The sequence below is a fragment of the Mustela putorius genome, unplaced genomic scaffold (assembly GCF_011764305.1).
Source record: "Mustela putorius furo isolate JIRA1106 unplaced genomic scaffold, ASM1176430v1.1 tig00000873_pilon_pilon_pilon, whole genome shotgun sequence".
Lineage (NCBI taxonomy): Eukaryota > Metazoa > Chordata > Mammalia > Carnivora > Mustelidae > Mustela > Mustela putorius.
The window spans coordinates 8,046,412-8,062,931 of NW_025421504.1; the positions used below are offsets into that span (position 1 = coordinate 8,046,412).

Genomic DNA, 16,520 nt, shown 5'->3' on the forward strand with positions numbered 1-16,520 from the left:
CCAGTAGGGACCCCTGGAAGAAACCCAGCCATTGAGATGCTAGTACTTTTCCATTGGGCGGGTGGGGCCGGGAAGAGGAGGACTTTGAGCCCCAGGGACCTAGCAAGCCAAGGGATTTTCCAGGCTTGCCTTGGGGGTTATCCCAACGACAGACAAGGTATCAGGAAGCCTTTATTTATTTTTTAATTTATTTTATTTCATTTTAGCCATGCTTCCCTCATGGTGATAAAAGGTTGAGTGGTCATGCTCGAGGCCCTCATCAATGCCCTCCCAGAGCCCAGGGGACCAGAGGGGTAAAATCGCACGGCTTTGCTCGGTTCCTTTAAAACTCCGTTCGGTGGTCGGTGCTAGAATGAGGCACAGCTCTCAAGGACTCTCTGAGCTCCTTACCTTACCTTGAGGTCATGTCCACTTTGGGCGAACGGGTGTTCCCCTGGCTTGTGTCTTCACGGGTCTCGTGTTCTCTCAAGTCTTGTTGTTTTCTGTTGTAACTGTTTCAGAATTTCCACTCTCTGCAGCGTGGCCTGGGAGTGGGGTCCACCCCAGTTGTGCCTGGGGGACAGCCAGAGGCGGCAGCTCCGTACGTTCGCTCGTGTGGCTAACTTAGTCCCGTTAGGTATCACATTAGTCCCCGAGAGGGACCTATGCGGTCCCTGTGACTTGCTTCCCACCCCTCTATCGTTCCTCTGTTCTTCCCAGAAGCTTCATGGTTGGTCATCAGATGCTTGTGCTTACTTGCTCACGACCCGTGTCCCTACCTGGGATATAAGCAAGTGACCCAGGCAGAGCTTGTGTCCACTGTATGAGAGATGAAGCCCCAGCTCCTGGCACAGCATCTCACTCACCATCGATGCCAGCTCACTCTCGGGGCTCACACCTCCAGGATGGGAGCTGGCGGAACCAGGTGTGTGGCCGCAGCTGGGTGGTGGTGCTTTCTGGCTCCCTTCGCTTCGGCGGGCTCTGGTTTTTACGTGGCCACGGCCGGAAAGGGAGAGAAAGAGGATCGCTATTTTACGTTCAAGCCTCAGTATCGATCTCTCAAACTACGGCTGTGATCAGAGGTGTGGGGCGACGGTGTATCTGTTTTAGACGGAGGGAAAACGCAAGCGGGCTTGTGGGCTCGGCGTACTTCTTGTTGTATAATGCAGAGGCCAACGAGTGAAGGGGCATGTTTCTGAACCAGAAAGATGGAGCTGCAGTTCCCCAGCCCCTCGGCCGTGTTTCAGAGTCCTGGGTTCTGATTTGGTGTTAGCCTCAGTGAATTTCTAGTTCCTTCTGCTGTTGGCTAGTGAGCGGTGGCTCTGGTCCCCTACCAGGCCGCACATTACGTGAACGTGTTGGGTGAACACTTCCGGGAGAAAGACCCAAAAGACTTTGTCTGCTTTGTCACTCACCAGACCGTCCTTCGAGTTTTGAGTTTGCTTTTGGTCATGAATTCTCAAATGCCTGCATATTTGGAGCTTGCTCTAAGCAGCTGGAGGTAGCCAGCGCCTTCAGACTGGAAGGCCTGATTGATATGAATGTCTGCATAGGAGGCCAGGATATTTTTTTTTTAGGGGAAACAGTGCAAATCCTGCAGGCTCTGAAGTCTAGGTACTAACAGCTGTGCCCTGCTTTGCCTCTACCCTGGGTCCTCCCTCTGGGCGGAAGCTGGGCACCCATGTGTTACAGCTGGAGACTGACCCTGTAGACCACCAGAGAAGAACACGCGACGAACAAAGAGTGAATTTATACAATCTGTGAAGATTCCGTAGAGCAGGCCTATGGAGATGTACCTAAGCACTGATGGCGGTGGACGGGGGCTTGTTTTGTTTTTATGACCTTTGCCCTCCATGACCGTCTCCCAATGAAGACAAAAGACAAGTTCCTCAGCAAGTATGTCTGCATTTCCTGTCCCACAGGGAGGTTCATGAGTGCCAAGGACAGTCAACAAAGTAGTAAATGAACTCGTGAGGAGGTATGAGTCAACTAGGGCTAATGTAACAAAAAGGACTGCTGATAAAGCGGCTTACGCAGGTGGAAGGTATTGTGTCTCAGCTGTGGGAACTAGAAGGCTGGCTCCTTCTGAGGGGTTTGAAGGAGATCTGTTCTATGCCTCTCTCTGGGCTTCTGGGGGTTTGCTGGTGACCTTGGGCATCCCTTGGTGCGTTGAAGCATCACCCCGTCCCTGCCTCACTGTCATGGGCTGTGCTTCGTGTGTGTGTCTGGATTCAGATTTCCCCTTTTTATAAAGACACCAGCCCCGTCACCTTAAAGGCCCATGTCACTTCGGTGTGACCTCATCCTAACGATGACCCTGGCCACGACCTTCTTTCCAAAGAAGATCACATGCTGAAGTCCTAAGGATTAGGACTCAAACCTACAAATTTGTTCTGTGGGGGGAGGGGCATAATTCAACCTGTGACAGATGACAAGTGACCAGCCTTTACAACAGACTAATGAGAGGACTTGGATTCAAGAATTTCCAAATCACTAATCTCACCTCATGTCTTGGGGTTCGTGTGAGGCACCCGAGAAAATGTCCAGCGCGAGTTAGGAATCATTGTGGGAAGGATGGTGTCAACCCTTCTAGCACTTCCTAAGGCTTCTGTGATTTTTGCCCTCCTGGCACACATACTATTATTTTCTTAATATTTTTCCATGTGGGCTCCTAGGTTATGTAAATAAACATACATGAAGAAGAAAATCTGCATCACTGTCGTAAATGGAATTAGGAGGTCGCTGTGCACAAAGAGAAAATACAGTGAAATCATAAAGGATGGAGATTTTTTGGTTTTCCCAAGTCTCTGTGCCGGAGATTGCTCTCTCTCTTATAGGGAGGGTTGCAACTTAAAGCCGCAAAAGAGGATGCTTTTCCTGCTTTGATCAGTAGGGAAAGAGATGGGAAAAGGGAAAACCATTTCCGCGTGACTCCCGTCTTATCTAACAGCATGTCTGAGTGTGGCCAATAGCTATCTCAGATACCACTAGGGTGCCTCACCCCTAGCGTGGGAAACACTGGTAGAGTCCAGTGTCCTCGTCTCGTGGATGAGAACTTGAAGGAACAGAGACCTCTGACAGCCTTCAGATCCCACTGCTAATTCGTGACCAACTTGTGACTTTCATCCTGTGGTTCTCAATCAGGGGTGATATGGCATCCTCCTGCTCCCTGGGGGACATCGGACGGTGGTCTAGAGACAGTTTTGAGTCTCACAACTGGGCGATGTTCCTGGCATCTGGTGGGTGAGGTCGGGGAAGCAGCTAAACATCCCATGTCCTGTAGTGCACAGGACAGCCTCCACGGCCAAGAGTGGTCCAGCTCCAGACATCTCCAGGCTGAGGTAGAGACCCCTTCCTCTAGGGGAAGCCTTCTTGCCTCGTGTCTTCAGTCCAACCCCACCCACCGCCCCTGTCCCCCCACCGCTCCCTGCTGCCTCTTCTACTTAACTTCAGATGCTGTCTCTTTCTGAAACTTAACCAGTAGCTATCACTTGACCAAAGAAGTGTTGGAAGACATTATCTTTTCGACCTTAGGAGGCTTCTGAGCCACGTTGGTGGTACAGGAGACAACCTCCGACTTTCCAACCATCTCCTAACCACAGAGTGTTAAATGTTGCCTGTTGTTCATTGGAAGTGGCCTGGAATCAGATTGTGGCAGAATTGGACTCCCTTACACCTTCCTATACACAATATAGTAGAATGATCTCCATCTTCATCCTCAATGGAGGAAGTTCTGGAAGTGGGATTTCTGAAGGTGGGACTTTGAAGGGTTTTACGTTAATCCAATGGCACAAAAAGATGAGTTGGCCTGTGGACTCTGCCTTGAAGGGAGATCCATCTTAGTAAGGACAGTAAGACAGTGAGACCTTTCCCTAAATTCTCACAATACAGACCCAGCCTGAAATTTTCAGGAGCCGTGGAGAGCTGGGGGGAGCAGCTAGGTAGGAGATAAACATCCACCAACTAATTCTGGACTCCGCTGTTGCTAAAGCTCGCACTGATACCTGTGCAGCTGTCATCCTGTCCAGTTCTTTCTGAAACATCTAAGGCGATGGGCAAACCCAATCTCTCTCCAGTTATGAACTTGACCCTTCACCCCCATAAGTTAACAAAACTTTGCTTGGCGTGATGCTTGGCTCCACAGCCTGTATCTCTCTGCGTTCTGTGCCCTGTAGAGTTGGGTTTTGTGGAGTTTCTGCACCAGGCTCTGGGCCGTTGGCTGCGAGGCGTGTTTATTCTGTGCTCCTTTGTATGTGTGCCATCATGGGTGATCTCTGCTCCCCGTCTGTTTGGCTGTGTTTGGGGGTTTCTGAGCCTTTTGGCAGGTGGTCCCCCATTTTCCCTGCATCTCTCTGGAGCCCACTGACCTCCCAGTTTTCCTCCAGAGTTCGACATGTCTGCCGATGGGCTTGCAGCTTCGGCCGAGTCCCGACAGGTCCTGGGTCTTACTGGAAGCCTGGAATGACTTCTGCCTCTCAGTTTAAGTAACTGCCTCTGAAGATGATACTCCGAACAGAATCCAGTGGTGTCACACGGCATGAGGAGCCTGGCTGGGTCCCTGGGTTCCAGAGGGAGGCTGGTTGCTATGGGACCGGGGAGCCAAGTTCAACAGCCTTATGATCTGTTCGGTCCCTGGTTATAGCTCAGGCCTTTAAAATCGGCCAAGCTTGAGAAAGGAGGCATCATGTTATGGGGCTTTAGGAATTTCGTTTAATATTTTAAAACATCTGCACATTCTTTCCCGGTCTCAGTTAAATCACCTCTTTTCTGTTAGGATTTCCTGATACACCCGAAGAAACCGCAACCATTGCCTACACGTGGTTTCCCCAAGTGAAATAATCATCCTTTCCGCTCATGGCTTGCCTTTCTTTGAGAATCACACATCCCTCACCCCACTCTCTGCCCCAGCTCGATTCCCATGTGTCCCCAGACATCCCCGGGAGATAGGAGGGAGGAGGAAGGATGGCCCAGATTTTGCCGATGGGGTTGATAAAGCAGCATAAATGCAGATCGGGGCTGTGCTGCCCGCAGGCTCCCAGGAGGGCCTGTCGCTTGCTCGTCTGACTTTGAGCACAGCCAACCGCCTCCCGACGGCCTCATTTGAACGCCACCTCTGCCAAGTGTTCTCGCTTCCTCTCCCTGGGCATTTAATCGATCACCTGCCTGCCTGTCTGCCTGGGGGTGTCTGTGCATTCCTCACTTTTTGCTGATGCTCAGCCAAGTATTAACACCCCTGATGCCCAGGACTGTGCAGCTAGGAAAGTGCCAGACTTGGAATTCCTATGCAGAAGTGCCCACCATCCCCCTTTGCACGAAACCCAGCTAACGCACTGGCAAATGACCCCATAGCCATTTCCCTTCTCCCCGGCCCAGATGCCCTCTGTCCTGCCAACCCCGGAGGGTGGGAGCCGCCTTCTCCTGGAGCTCCTTGCTGCGGTGTGTGAACATACAGACGTCCACACGTATGACACGCATAAAGGACACCACACACATGTAATTCACATGTAATTCACATCACGAAATAGGAGCATCCGTTGTTTGAGACATTATCTTTCCTAGAAGGTTTTCTGGGAGCCTGGCACCTGCCTTCTCTGCTTTGTATTTCCGGTGCCCGTGGTAATATGTGACAGGCAGTGGGTGTTCCAGTAATACTGAAATGCGCTAGTGGCGTGCAGTGATTTCAGATAAGATCTGTGCCTGCCTGTGTCGTGTTCCGTTGCCCTAAGGCTGCCGCAAGGCCTCGGGGTGGTTTTTCTTTAAGAACCCTCCCCCCTTTTCCCTTCAGGGGTGGCTGCTGCTGTGTCCCTCGTGCAGGCAGGTCGCAGTGTGGTCCTGAGGAAGGGCTGGGTGGCGAGTGTGCGCCTCCCCAAGAGCCTCATGTCTCTCTCCCCGTCGCTGGCCGTGTGTCTTCTGCCTGCCCCGGACCTGGGGGCACCTGGCGAGGGAGCCCGCCGCGCTCCGGGCAGCCTCCCGGGAAAGCTTGTTTGTCTTTCCATAAAAGACTTCGTGGCCTGGGCAGGCTGACAGTGTCAGATGGAAAGTTCAGTGCCCAGTGCCTTCGGTCCCCAGAATGGGCAGCGGCTGTCACTGCTTGTGCCTGGGACCCGGCTGGGCCTTGGAGGGGTCTTGGAGCCCCCCACCCCACCACCACCCTACCCCAGAAACAGGAAAGCTGGAGAAATGGTCTAAGGCCCGGTCCTTGGTGCTCTTGTCAACCAAGGCAAATTCAACTCTGTTTTCACATAGAGGCTGGTGTCTTTATTCCTGTGGGGGAGGGGGGGCTTTTAAACTCAGAGCATTTACTGTGCCCCAGATGCTGTTATTAGTGCTTTGTCAATATGTTTTTTTAAAGATTTATTGATTTTAGAGAGAGACGGAGAGAGAGAGTTCGAGCAGAGGAGGGACAGAGGGAGACTCTAAAGCAGACGCCGCCCCTGAATGTGGAGCCTGATGTGGGGCTCCATCCCAGGACCCTGAGGTCATGACCCCAGCCAAAATCCAGAGTCGGATGCTTAACCCACTGAGCCACCCGGGCGCCCCGCTTTACTGATCTTAATTTAACTTTCCAAACAACCCTACAGGCGGGTATTCAACTTATACAAATTGCTGATGGATGGGGAAACAAGGCACAGAGAAGCCCAAGACTTAGAGTAAATGGTGGGTCTGGGGTTCCAACTCATGCAGGCCAGCCTGGATTTTGGGTTCTGCTGCCTTAAGAAAGAAATTTGAGAGTTTAAGAGCCAAGTCTCCACTGCCCCCCAACTCCTAAGTTTGCTGAAGTAGGAGCCCCTCCATTGTATATTTGTGCTGGAAGTAGCCCTTCTCTGGTAGAGAGGGGGCACAGATGGGGTGGTGGGCAGCCTAGAGCAGAGTTCGGGAGGTCCCACGGTGCAACCCAGGAGAAGCTGGTTGCTGGGTGTTGGGTGGGGGAGGAGGATGGAAGAAGCCGTGCCAATGCCCTGGGGCACGTCCCTCATCACTGGCCCAGACACCAACCCAGAGAGGTGGGAGCCTCTTTCTCCCCTAGCCTGCTTTACAGCTATTAAGTGGGGATTTGCCAATCAATAAATCAAGGCACCTGAAAAAGGAACCGGGAACCACACTGGCTCCTTCCCTCTTCTTGATTAAAACAAACAACATTATGAAATGTCAACCTGTCAGACGTTCGGAAAGTTTGTAGCATGGAAAGGCGATTACCCAAATGACTTTTTAAAAGTATGAGCATTTGCCTGGCTGAACAGTTTTTAATTAATGCCCCCAGTTAATGTTAATAACTATTCATAGCTATGTACGCTGGGCTTGGGGTTTAGGAAACGTTTGGTATCTCTGGCAGAGGCACAGGGCTGACCCAGGCTGGCGAGGGGGCCGTCAGCAGCTTTCACAAACCTAAGGGACCTCAGGATCCATCTGGGCCTCGGCGGGGAGGAGGCTGTTTGCACTGAGGGTGTGGGTTTGGGTAGCGGCGTGACTTCACGGCACCGTGCGTGTTGCTGCTGTCCAGGTGGCCTCCAGGGCCAGGTCTCCCCAGGTAGATACCTGCACACCCGAACTCCTCGGGGGATTCTTTGGGAAAAAAATGTGGCTTGGGGTTCCACCATGTAAACTTACCTCCCTCGTTTTCTGTGATCTCATTTTCCCTGAAAATATCATTGGAAAAGTGTTTTTGAGTTGAACATTTTATTTTCCATTAAACACGGTGAAACTGACGTAGACGGAGGCCAAAGCTTGGCCAGAGGGCGAGGGTGCAGGCCGCACGCCTCTCTGGGTGAGCCGTCGGCAGGCGCTCGGCCACAGGTACGTCCTGACCGCCACCTGGGGACACTCCACCTCGATGCTCCGGCTCCGGAGGGCTTATTGACCGTATGGGCAGAAGGTGTCCCCAGGGGGCAAAGATGTGGTTTCAAGAGAGAAACTTGTAAACTAACTAACTTCCTTCCTTCCTTCCTTGGTTCCGTTCTTTTCGGCACAGTGGGTTGGCCTCTGTCTTTGGCCTCCTGTTGGGGACTCCGCTCAGTGAAGATCCGGGGGAGAGGTCAGACTGGGCCTACTGTTAGCATCTCCAGGGGGAGGTGGGTTGTTGGGGAAGATTTGAGGCATCGGAGAGCCTCCCGAGGCAGCAAGGACAGCCGCTCTGGCTCGGCAGGCGGGAGAGAGCTTTGCCGGTGCTGTGGCCAGCCACCCACCTCTTTGGAGCCCCGCGGGCCGGAGGGTGGCACAGGGCACCAGGGCTCCTCCCCTTAAGGTTCTGTTTACCCCAGGGGGCTCTAGGAAGCCCCACACAGGAGGCAAATTCCCCCCCTAAAGGAATTTAAGATCTCTTTGCGGGGGGGAAAAAGGATAGGTAACCTCTCCCTGTGTTCTCAGGTTTGGTGCACATAGAGGGTACCAGAGGGAATACTGTGGCTCAAGGCCCAGCCACCACCAAGGGCTGGAAAGTCAGGTGGCTTCCTGTAGGAGGCGGTACCTGGGCGGTCCTCAAGGGAAGGTGTTAGGGAGGCGCAGAGTGAGGGAGGCCTTGCAGGTGCAGGGAAGTGAAGATTAGATAGCAACGGAGAAGTCCTACGAACAAGTCCCAGAGTGGGAGGGAGGGCTGGGGAGAGGGGAGGAACCATGGAGAGTGGGAGGCTTTTGACTCGAGGCGGGCAGGTTCCGTCTGTGCACAAAAGGCAGTAGGGAGCCGCTGTCGACTGGCAAGCTCAGTCGGACGTAATCCCTGTTTCAGAATGGTAGCCTGGGTGAGCAATACAGAGGGGGCTGACCAGGCAAGCTGAAAGGCAGGGAGCCCGGGTGGGGGCCCTTACAGTAGCCATAGACAGGCAGCAAGGGTGCTGTCAGCTTTTTCCTGGGTGCCAGAGGAGCTTGGTACAAATGTGGCCTCAACTATTTACTAGCCTCATGACCCTGAACTAGTTTTAAATCTTTCTGTATGTCAGGGACCTTGTCTTCCACACGGGGATCCTAACTAATATTCATTCATTCTTTTAACCGAAAGAGGGCTTCATCCTCCAACAGATGCCGATCATACAGTGGAGAACCTGGTACATTCTCGGCAGGCAGAGATACAAACTAGAATTAAATAAACACATGTGGTCATTTCAGATGAGGTCAAGTGCTGTGAAGAGCTGTGTGGCTTATATGGCTTGGGTGGCCCGTGTCCTGGGGTCATCATGGACGCCTCTCTAAGAAAGCACGGTCTGAGCTGAGACTCTGGACATTAAACTGTTTCAGGCTCAGGAAGCAGTAAGTGCAAAGGACCTGAGGCACCAAAGATGGGAAGCTTTTCAGCTGAGAAATAGAGCTAGTGTGCAAAGGGATAGGTAACAGGGGGAGACGTGGCCCCAGATGAGGGACTTAAGTAAAGGAATCCATGGGAAGTGCTGGGACACAGTGAGCACTCAGCAAATGACATTTTTATTATGCGGACACCTGGGCTAGAGGCTAACGAGAGCCTCGGCTGTGGTCATGGCTATGGGGGAACATATGGATTGTGTCCATATGGGGACATATGGACAAGATGGATCATGAACCACATGAGCAGAAGAACTGACCAGGGGTAGTGACTCATGCGATCTGGGGGGACATTGTCCATGTGGGTCACTGAGAGAGTGAAGTTTAATTCACTGAATGGGAAGGTGCTGAGGGGAGCCTGGTTGAGGGGGAGAGAAGGACTTACCACTAAATGTGGACAACTTAAGGTCCTTTGGGAATCAGGGGTCAGCCTGAAGGCCGTTTGCACCCTGGAGCTTAGGAGAAAGGACAGGGGCAGGGATTGGGGGAAATCTTAAAGGACCAGTGGAGAGGATGGGCGTTCAGCAGGGCTGGGGCTGGAGCCTTGGGATCCCCGTCTATACTGGACCCAGGAGGAAGAGGAGGGGGGGCGCAGTTCCTGGGCCTGGACACCCAAAGGAGGCCCATGAGGATCTTGATTTTCAGGCACAAATCCACTTGTCCCGCTGCATGCTTTTGCAGAACAGCAGGCCCCTTATTTCTGGCGTGGCCTCAGCTGCTTCCATGGTGCTTGGCCCCTGTTTCCAGGCAGGGGTTATGTAAGAAGCTCCGGGAAGTGCATGGAGACACATGTCGTGAACCAAAGTGGCTAGTGTCCTCAGAGCTCTCTGTCTATAATGGCACAGGTATTTGGAAAATGCCACGGAGCAGGTCTGTTAACCCTCTGGCCTGCAGCGTGTTGGCTAGGTTAAGATTCTTGGTCAGGTTTTATAGCTCAAGCTGGTGTGGACTGCACCCTTCAGGGGAAGGTGCTGCTCTCCCTTTGGTGAAATCTACAGCTGCCTCTGAAGTCACCCACACTTGCCCCTTGGGGTGCGGCTCACCCCTGCTCTGGGGATCATACAGGAGGTCCCAGGTGCACCCCTGCTGGATCTCACCTCAAACCCCAACTTGGGGTCAAGCTTGCTGTATCTCTTTCTGACTTCACAAGCAATCCTGCAACTTCCATTCTGACTGTTCTCTTTAAAAATTGTGTGAATAGTTTTATTTCTAACTTAAGACTTTGGGATGTCCATTTTATTTCTTACTTAAGACTTTGGGATGTCCATTTTATTCCTCCAAGGCTCCTTAATATAGTTGGCACGGGATGGATGTCTCCTTCCAAAAAGTGTACACTTGCCTCAGCCTTCTTGGACTCAGAGGCTGAGATCCGGCTACACCTCCTTACAAAGACAGTAATCCCGCTGACAGTAAGTCCGCCCATTCCGGCTCCCTCTTCCCCATCTCTTAGCTGGCTCGCCCGGAATCCTTGCGGATCAAGAGCAAGAGAACTAGATCTCTGTTGGTTGAAGCCAAAGGCTGTTGTGTGGAACTGGTTTTCTTTCCCATAAAGTCATTGTCCTGGAGTATACACGTACGGACAGAGCGACGTGCACACAGACATATATTTTTGAGGTCAGGTTGTCCATATACGATCCATTCCCACGGCCCTTTGATTAAAAAGCAAGAGGACCTACTGTAGGCTCCAGGGTAGGCTCAGAAAAGCCATCTCCGTCTCCTGGAGAGGCACGTTGCAATGATTTCATGGGTAGATCACGTTGGCCCGAAGCACCGCTCGGCCTGTGTGCTCATCACTGCCTTCGTCCTCACACGGACACCCCCCCTTTGCAGGAGCCACAAACGTATGAGCCTTAAATACCCCTGGGTGGGCCAGAGCTTCGTCTCCCTGTTACAGCACTGACTTGGGAGTCCGCAGGGGACTTTTTCCCCCCAGGGGAAACCCCCTGCAAGGTACACTAGGAAAGAGCGGGGAAAGCCGGCTGTCTTGCCACGGTGCTTATTTTGGTTAGACGAAGGATAATCCTCATTTGCTGTCCACTTGTCCTGACATCCCGGCAACAGGTCTTGGGTGTTCTAACCGGTGATGAGCTAAGGGGATGGGCACCGAGCAACCCCTGTTCATGGCATCTCCTCTCGAGAGACTCCTCCACAGAGGTGGGAGGGAGAGGGAGAGAGAGGAAGAGAGAGAGACAGCATATTTATTTAGGGAAATGTGCATTTGTGAGTGTTTTCCAAGTCCACATTTCACAGTTGGGCCAGAATAATTAGGAGGTACATTGCCATCTGGGCATGTCAGTTCTTCTGTTTACTCGTTCTGAGTCAGTGCCCATTAATAAAGTCCTTAATTTGGGTTTGGGATGTCTCAACTTTTCTTTTGTGAAAAAATAACTGTCGTCTGTCTGTCTCTTCTCATTGGGGCTTTATTGAGCGAGTTTGTAGGAAAGACCCCTGGGCAGCTGGCGGACCAGGATGGGATGGAACGGAGAAGGGGTGGGTGCAGAGAGAGCCTTTCCAGGCTTCCTCAGCTAGAGAATTTAAAAAGATAAGCAATCCCTAATCCTGACCTGGGGGCAAATCCCAATAAAGAGCCAGGTTAATTTTTCCTGCCGATATAACCCTTGAGTTCAGTGTACGAATTAGACGGTTCCCTGGGCCTAATTTGCCCAGATCAGATTGGGTAATTATCTTTTACAGGCCTGGGTGTGATGTATGCTCAGTGTTTATCCTGCAGGGGGCTGAGCGTGTGTTTGGACTTAGAGGGGCAGGTCTACCTGCCAGGCTGAGCGGGGGTGGGAGCTGCTGGGCTGTCTGCCTGGTCCGAAGCAGGCCCAGCGCACCTGCGTGGACCCGGCGAGCCGGGGACGGAGTCAGGGGAGTGTTGCTGGGAGGCACTTAGGGGAAGGGTCTTTGGGCTGGCCTGGGGGCCTTTGGGAAAGAGCAGTGGCCTCCAGGGCTGCCAAAGGCCTTCCACAAAGGGTCCGCATGAAGAATGGCGGGTTTGGAGGTTGGAAGGAAGTGGAACTCGGAGTGGATCAGACGCTCATGACCTTAGGCATTTTTGTCGTCATGAGCCCCTTTCCAACATTAAAAAAAAAAAAAAATTTTTAAAAATGGCCTTTTCTGATCGCTGTGGTGTAGGATGACTGCCGTGCAGGCCAGATTCATTGAGATGTGAGCTTTCATATTATACTTCTTTTATTCCTTCTAGTTTTATAAGAAATTAGAACATGTTCATGGTTGGGAGTCCTGGGCACTGCCTCCTACGCTCAGTGGGCTTTGGCCTTTCGGTACGTGCCTCGAAATGGGACCCAGTGGTTTGGCCTCCTGCCAGCGACTTGACCTGCTCTGTGGAAGTCACGCCCCTCTGACCCTGGCTGGACCCATCCAGGAGGTCCAAGAATTCTCCCACCTGAAACCTTTATTTTGGCCGAAGAGGCACCACTCTGATCTCGCCTGTATTTCCTGCCCTCCCTCTGCCGCAGTGCGTGGCCTTCTGTTGTCTGAGGACCGACGGAGGTGGTGATGCGCTTTCTGGAGAGGCTGCGGGCTGGGGTGGGTCTGGGCGCGCTGCAGGCCAGTGTCTTCTTGTGGCCTTGCCCGCTGGGCCCTTTGATCCTCCGTCGGAGGGATGCCAGGGGACCAGCCCCTTCCATCCTGGCTGGAGGTGGTGAGGCCAAGAACCCCTAGGTGCTGTTTGGCTCAAGGCATCCCCGGAGACCCCCGGAAGGAACCAGTCAGGGTGGGCGCACAGAAGGAAGGGAGGGACCTTTGGGGACCAGCTGTGGGTAGCCCATGGCATAGCGGTTTGGTGCCAGGTGTGGCCTGCTGCCGTTGGCCTGTTCCGAGGGAGTGCCGTCTGCTCCGGGTCCTGCCGTGGTCCACACTGGGCACGGAAGGGCAGCGGGGAGGTGGGTGTGCAGGGCTCCATGCGGCAGATGCTGAGCCAGGGGGCCGGGAGAGGCTGCATCCATGGGTCCCCGGGCTTCCTGGAGGCCTGCGGCCTGCCGGCCCTTGATAAGCCTGTGGGCACAGAAAGCAGAGGGGAAGAGCCCCACTCACGTTAAGGAACAGAGCAGAAAGAAACCATTCTGGGGCGCCTGGGTGGCTCAGTGGATTAAGCCGCTGCCTTCGGCTCGGGTCATGATCTCAGGGTCCTGGGATCGAGTCCCGCATCGGGCTCTCTGCTCAGCAGGGAGCCTGCTTCCCTCTCTCTCTCTCTGCCTGCCTCTCTGTCTACTGTGACCTCTCTCTGTCAAATAAATAAATAAAATCTTAAAAAAAAAAAAAACCATTCTGTTGATTGCACTGCTTCCTAGAGTGTGTGTTGGGCTGGGGCTTGGATCCAGGTGGGGGATGGAGGCAGAGGCGCAGCTCTCTTGGGATGTGAGTGACGTCTCTCCCCGTCTGGCACTCCACAGGTTAGCTGTGCCTCTTGGACCTCAGGGGTTGTGCCTCAGGGCCTCTTGGACAGGGGTTGGGGAGGCTCGGGAGGGTGGAGTGGGATCCATTTGCCTGAGGTTTCAGGGGAACCGGACGTAAGGCAGGTGTTAGAGGGCACCCCTGCTAAGCCGGGGCCACCCAGAGCGTGCTCTGCGGGCCACCAGCGCTGGGCTTACCCAGGAGCTGGTAAGAGAGGCACGATCTCAGGCCGCCCCCTCAGAGCCATTGATTTTGAATTTTTAAAGAATCTCCAGATGGTCCCTACATTTCAATGCATGTTAGACTTACCTGGGGAGCTTCAGTTCTTTTTAACCCAATACTGAGTTTCTGCCAATCAGAACTGCTGGGAACGAGGTCTAGGCTTCAAGATATCTTTCAGGCTGCCCAGGGGGATGGGGAACAGTGGTTTCAGCAGGTAGCCAAGTCTGGGAACCTGGATGCTGAGAACCCCTCGTCTCCTCCAGATCTCCCCCTACCCTAGGGTTTTCCACTTCCCCACTTCCCGAGGTCAGCTTGCTTTGGTTGGACTGAAATGTCTTGGGGATGGGTGAGCTTAGATCGCCTTGTGTCCAATTTCCTATTTCCCCTGAAAGGGTCAGGCTACAGTCCTTTCCATGCAAGGCTTGAGCTTGAATGAGGTTATGGGATGTTCCGCACCTAAGAGACTGAACCTGGGCTGGGTGTGGGGGTGGCCCTATATAAGGCAGTAACAGGAGTGGGAATCCGTTCTGCTGCCCGACTTGGCGTTGGAGGGTGTGTGGTGGCAGTGGGCATTGGCTGGTGGGGTTGGCCACAGAGGACCAGCCTGGACCTGGTCCTCCGTAACTCTAGAAACCACGGGAGTGATCCAAGCCCCAAGATGATGTCTGTGTGCATCCAGGGAAAGAACAAAACGCCACCCAAACAATCCTCTCCCTTGTGAGTGAAGGTTACAAGTTTTCTGTTTCAAATCTGATGGTATTATTTTTCCCCTTTTTTTCTTCTCTCTGTTTTCATTTGCCAGCCTAGGGGGCTAGAGTGATTTCTTTGAGTCTAATGATGGGGAAGCTTAGAATGGGGCTATTATCTTAAACACCTTTTGAAATACTACCCTTCCTGGTGTCTGAATCAGGTTGGACAGAGGTCGGATTTAAAGATTAAATATCTATTTTAGCAGCAGCGGCAACTCTGCCGGTAACCTTGTGCCTTTGCTCAGGAATGACACGTCGTAACCTTGCACTCCAGAAACTCACGCAGGAGGCAGGGAAGGTCTAGCTCATAACGACAGGGACCGGGCACCGAGCTAGAGGTTCCTCATGGGTGATCCATATCATGAACTCAGACGTGCCATGTGGTCAGAACATAAAACAATTCAGATACAGTGTCATAAGAGTCTTTGAGGAAAGGGGCCCCCAAAACAGAACAACTCAGGACTGTGACAATAGATTATTATTTTGGGGGGGAGGTGTACAAGCCCCCTGTAAATTTAAGTTTTAACTTGAAAAAAATTGCTCTCCAATGTAACCTTCCTTCCATTTTCTTGTAGGTCTCCTTATTAGAATGAACATCTGTATTTCTTTGAAAGTCACCTTCCAGTTTGCCGTGTCTGTGACTGACAGAGGAAATGGGTTTTTGCCTTTGTTCAGAAGGAATGTAGTTTTATTCTATATTAAAGACTAAACAATTATTAAACGCCTATGTTCCTGGAAGGCTGTGGGGCATTCGGAGACCACTCCCTCTAGATTTTAAGTTTGCAGATGAGTTTTACTCTGCTTTTCCTGGCATAACTTTCCCTTCTTTTTCTAGGTGAAATCAGAGCTTTGAGGCTGACCTCGGGAGGTGCTCCGAGCCAAGAAAAGAAGGACAAGACAGAAGGTGAGGCGGCCGGTAATCAGAGCAGAGCCACACCGCTGCTGCTCCGCTCGCTCGGGGTGGGGGTGGGGGTTTATTCCTTCTGCAGCCAACCTCCTTTTCCCCAGACAGCCCTCCTGCACCCACACCCGCCTGCTAGCCCAGAGGGCTGACTGGCAGGAGGAGCCTTGCAGTTCGCTGTCGGAGAAGGTCCAGAGACACAGGTTAATAAATACTAACAGTCCTTGCAGTGAGTTCCAGGCGGGCTGGGTTCTCACGGCGTCTACCTGGGTGAACTCGTTCTCACCTCTCGAAATGCCAGCAGGGGAGCGTGTCATACCCAGCCCACAGATGAGGACGCAGAGGAACGCTTGCTCACCCGGGGTTGCCTTCTATCGCTGCTGACCTTCCCTTCCCTAGCCCTCAGTTTTCCCATCTGTAAAATGGGGACAATGAACGAGCCGTCCCTGCCGTGTCGTGGCACGAGATGAGTGAGATGCCTGGCCCAGTGCCCGGAACGGACAAAGCACACAGTGAATGTCAGCGGGTGTTTTTTTCCCTCGTTAGCTCCGGATAGGATCTTGGGTGCATTGTTAAGCCTCTGTTTCCTCACCTAGAAGATGCTGGTGCTGATACCTTGTCCTCAGGGGAGGTCGTGGGTTACATGGGACAATACAGTGGATCCAATAAAAGTCTAGACCTCAGCAGATGCCCTGTCTCTTCCCTTCCTTACGTATCTTATTCCGCATGGATCAGGCAGAAGGGTGATGTCCAGTGGTGTTCACGGTGTTCACGCCTCCACCCCCTAGAACACTAAATCCTGGCAGTTGCTCCCCGAGCTCGCGCCCGACAGACGTGTCTTTCTCAGAACGTTTCCATGAGGACCTAGTCATGGTGCTTGTTAGCTAATGTCCTGTGAGCTGACGTGCACCGGAAACTGCAGTCCGTCAGGCCACATGCCTCCTGCTCCCCATCAAAGTCTT

General features: G+C 52.7%; 1 long non-coding RNA gene across 4 annotated transcripts in view; it reads left to right on the forward strand.

The window, feature by feature from the left end:
* Window positions 1-16,520, forward strand: part of LOC101691570 — a 156,885-nt gene that overhangs the window by 109,346 nt on the left and 31,019 nt on the right. For all 4 annotated transcript variants that reach the window (XR_001178869.2, XR_001178867.2, XR_001178870.2 and 1 more), the window contains exon 2: window positions 15,493-15,561. This is a non-coding gene — a long non-coding RNA (uncharacterized LOC101691570). The remainder of the gene's footprint in view (window positions 1-15,492; window positions 15,562-16,520) is intronic.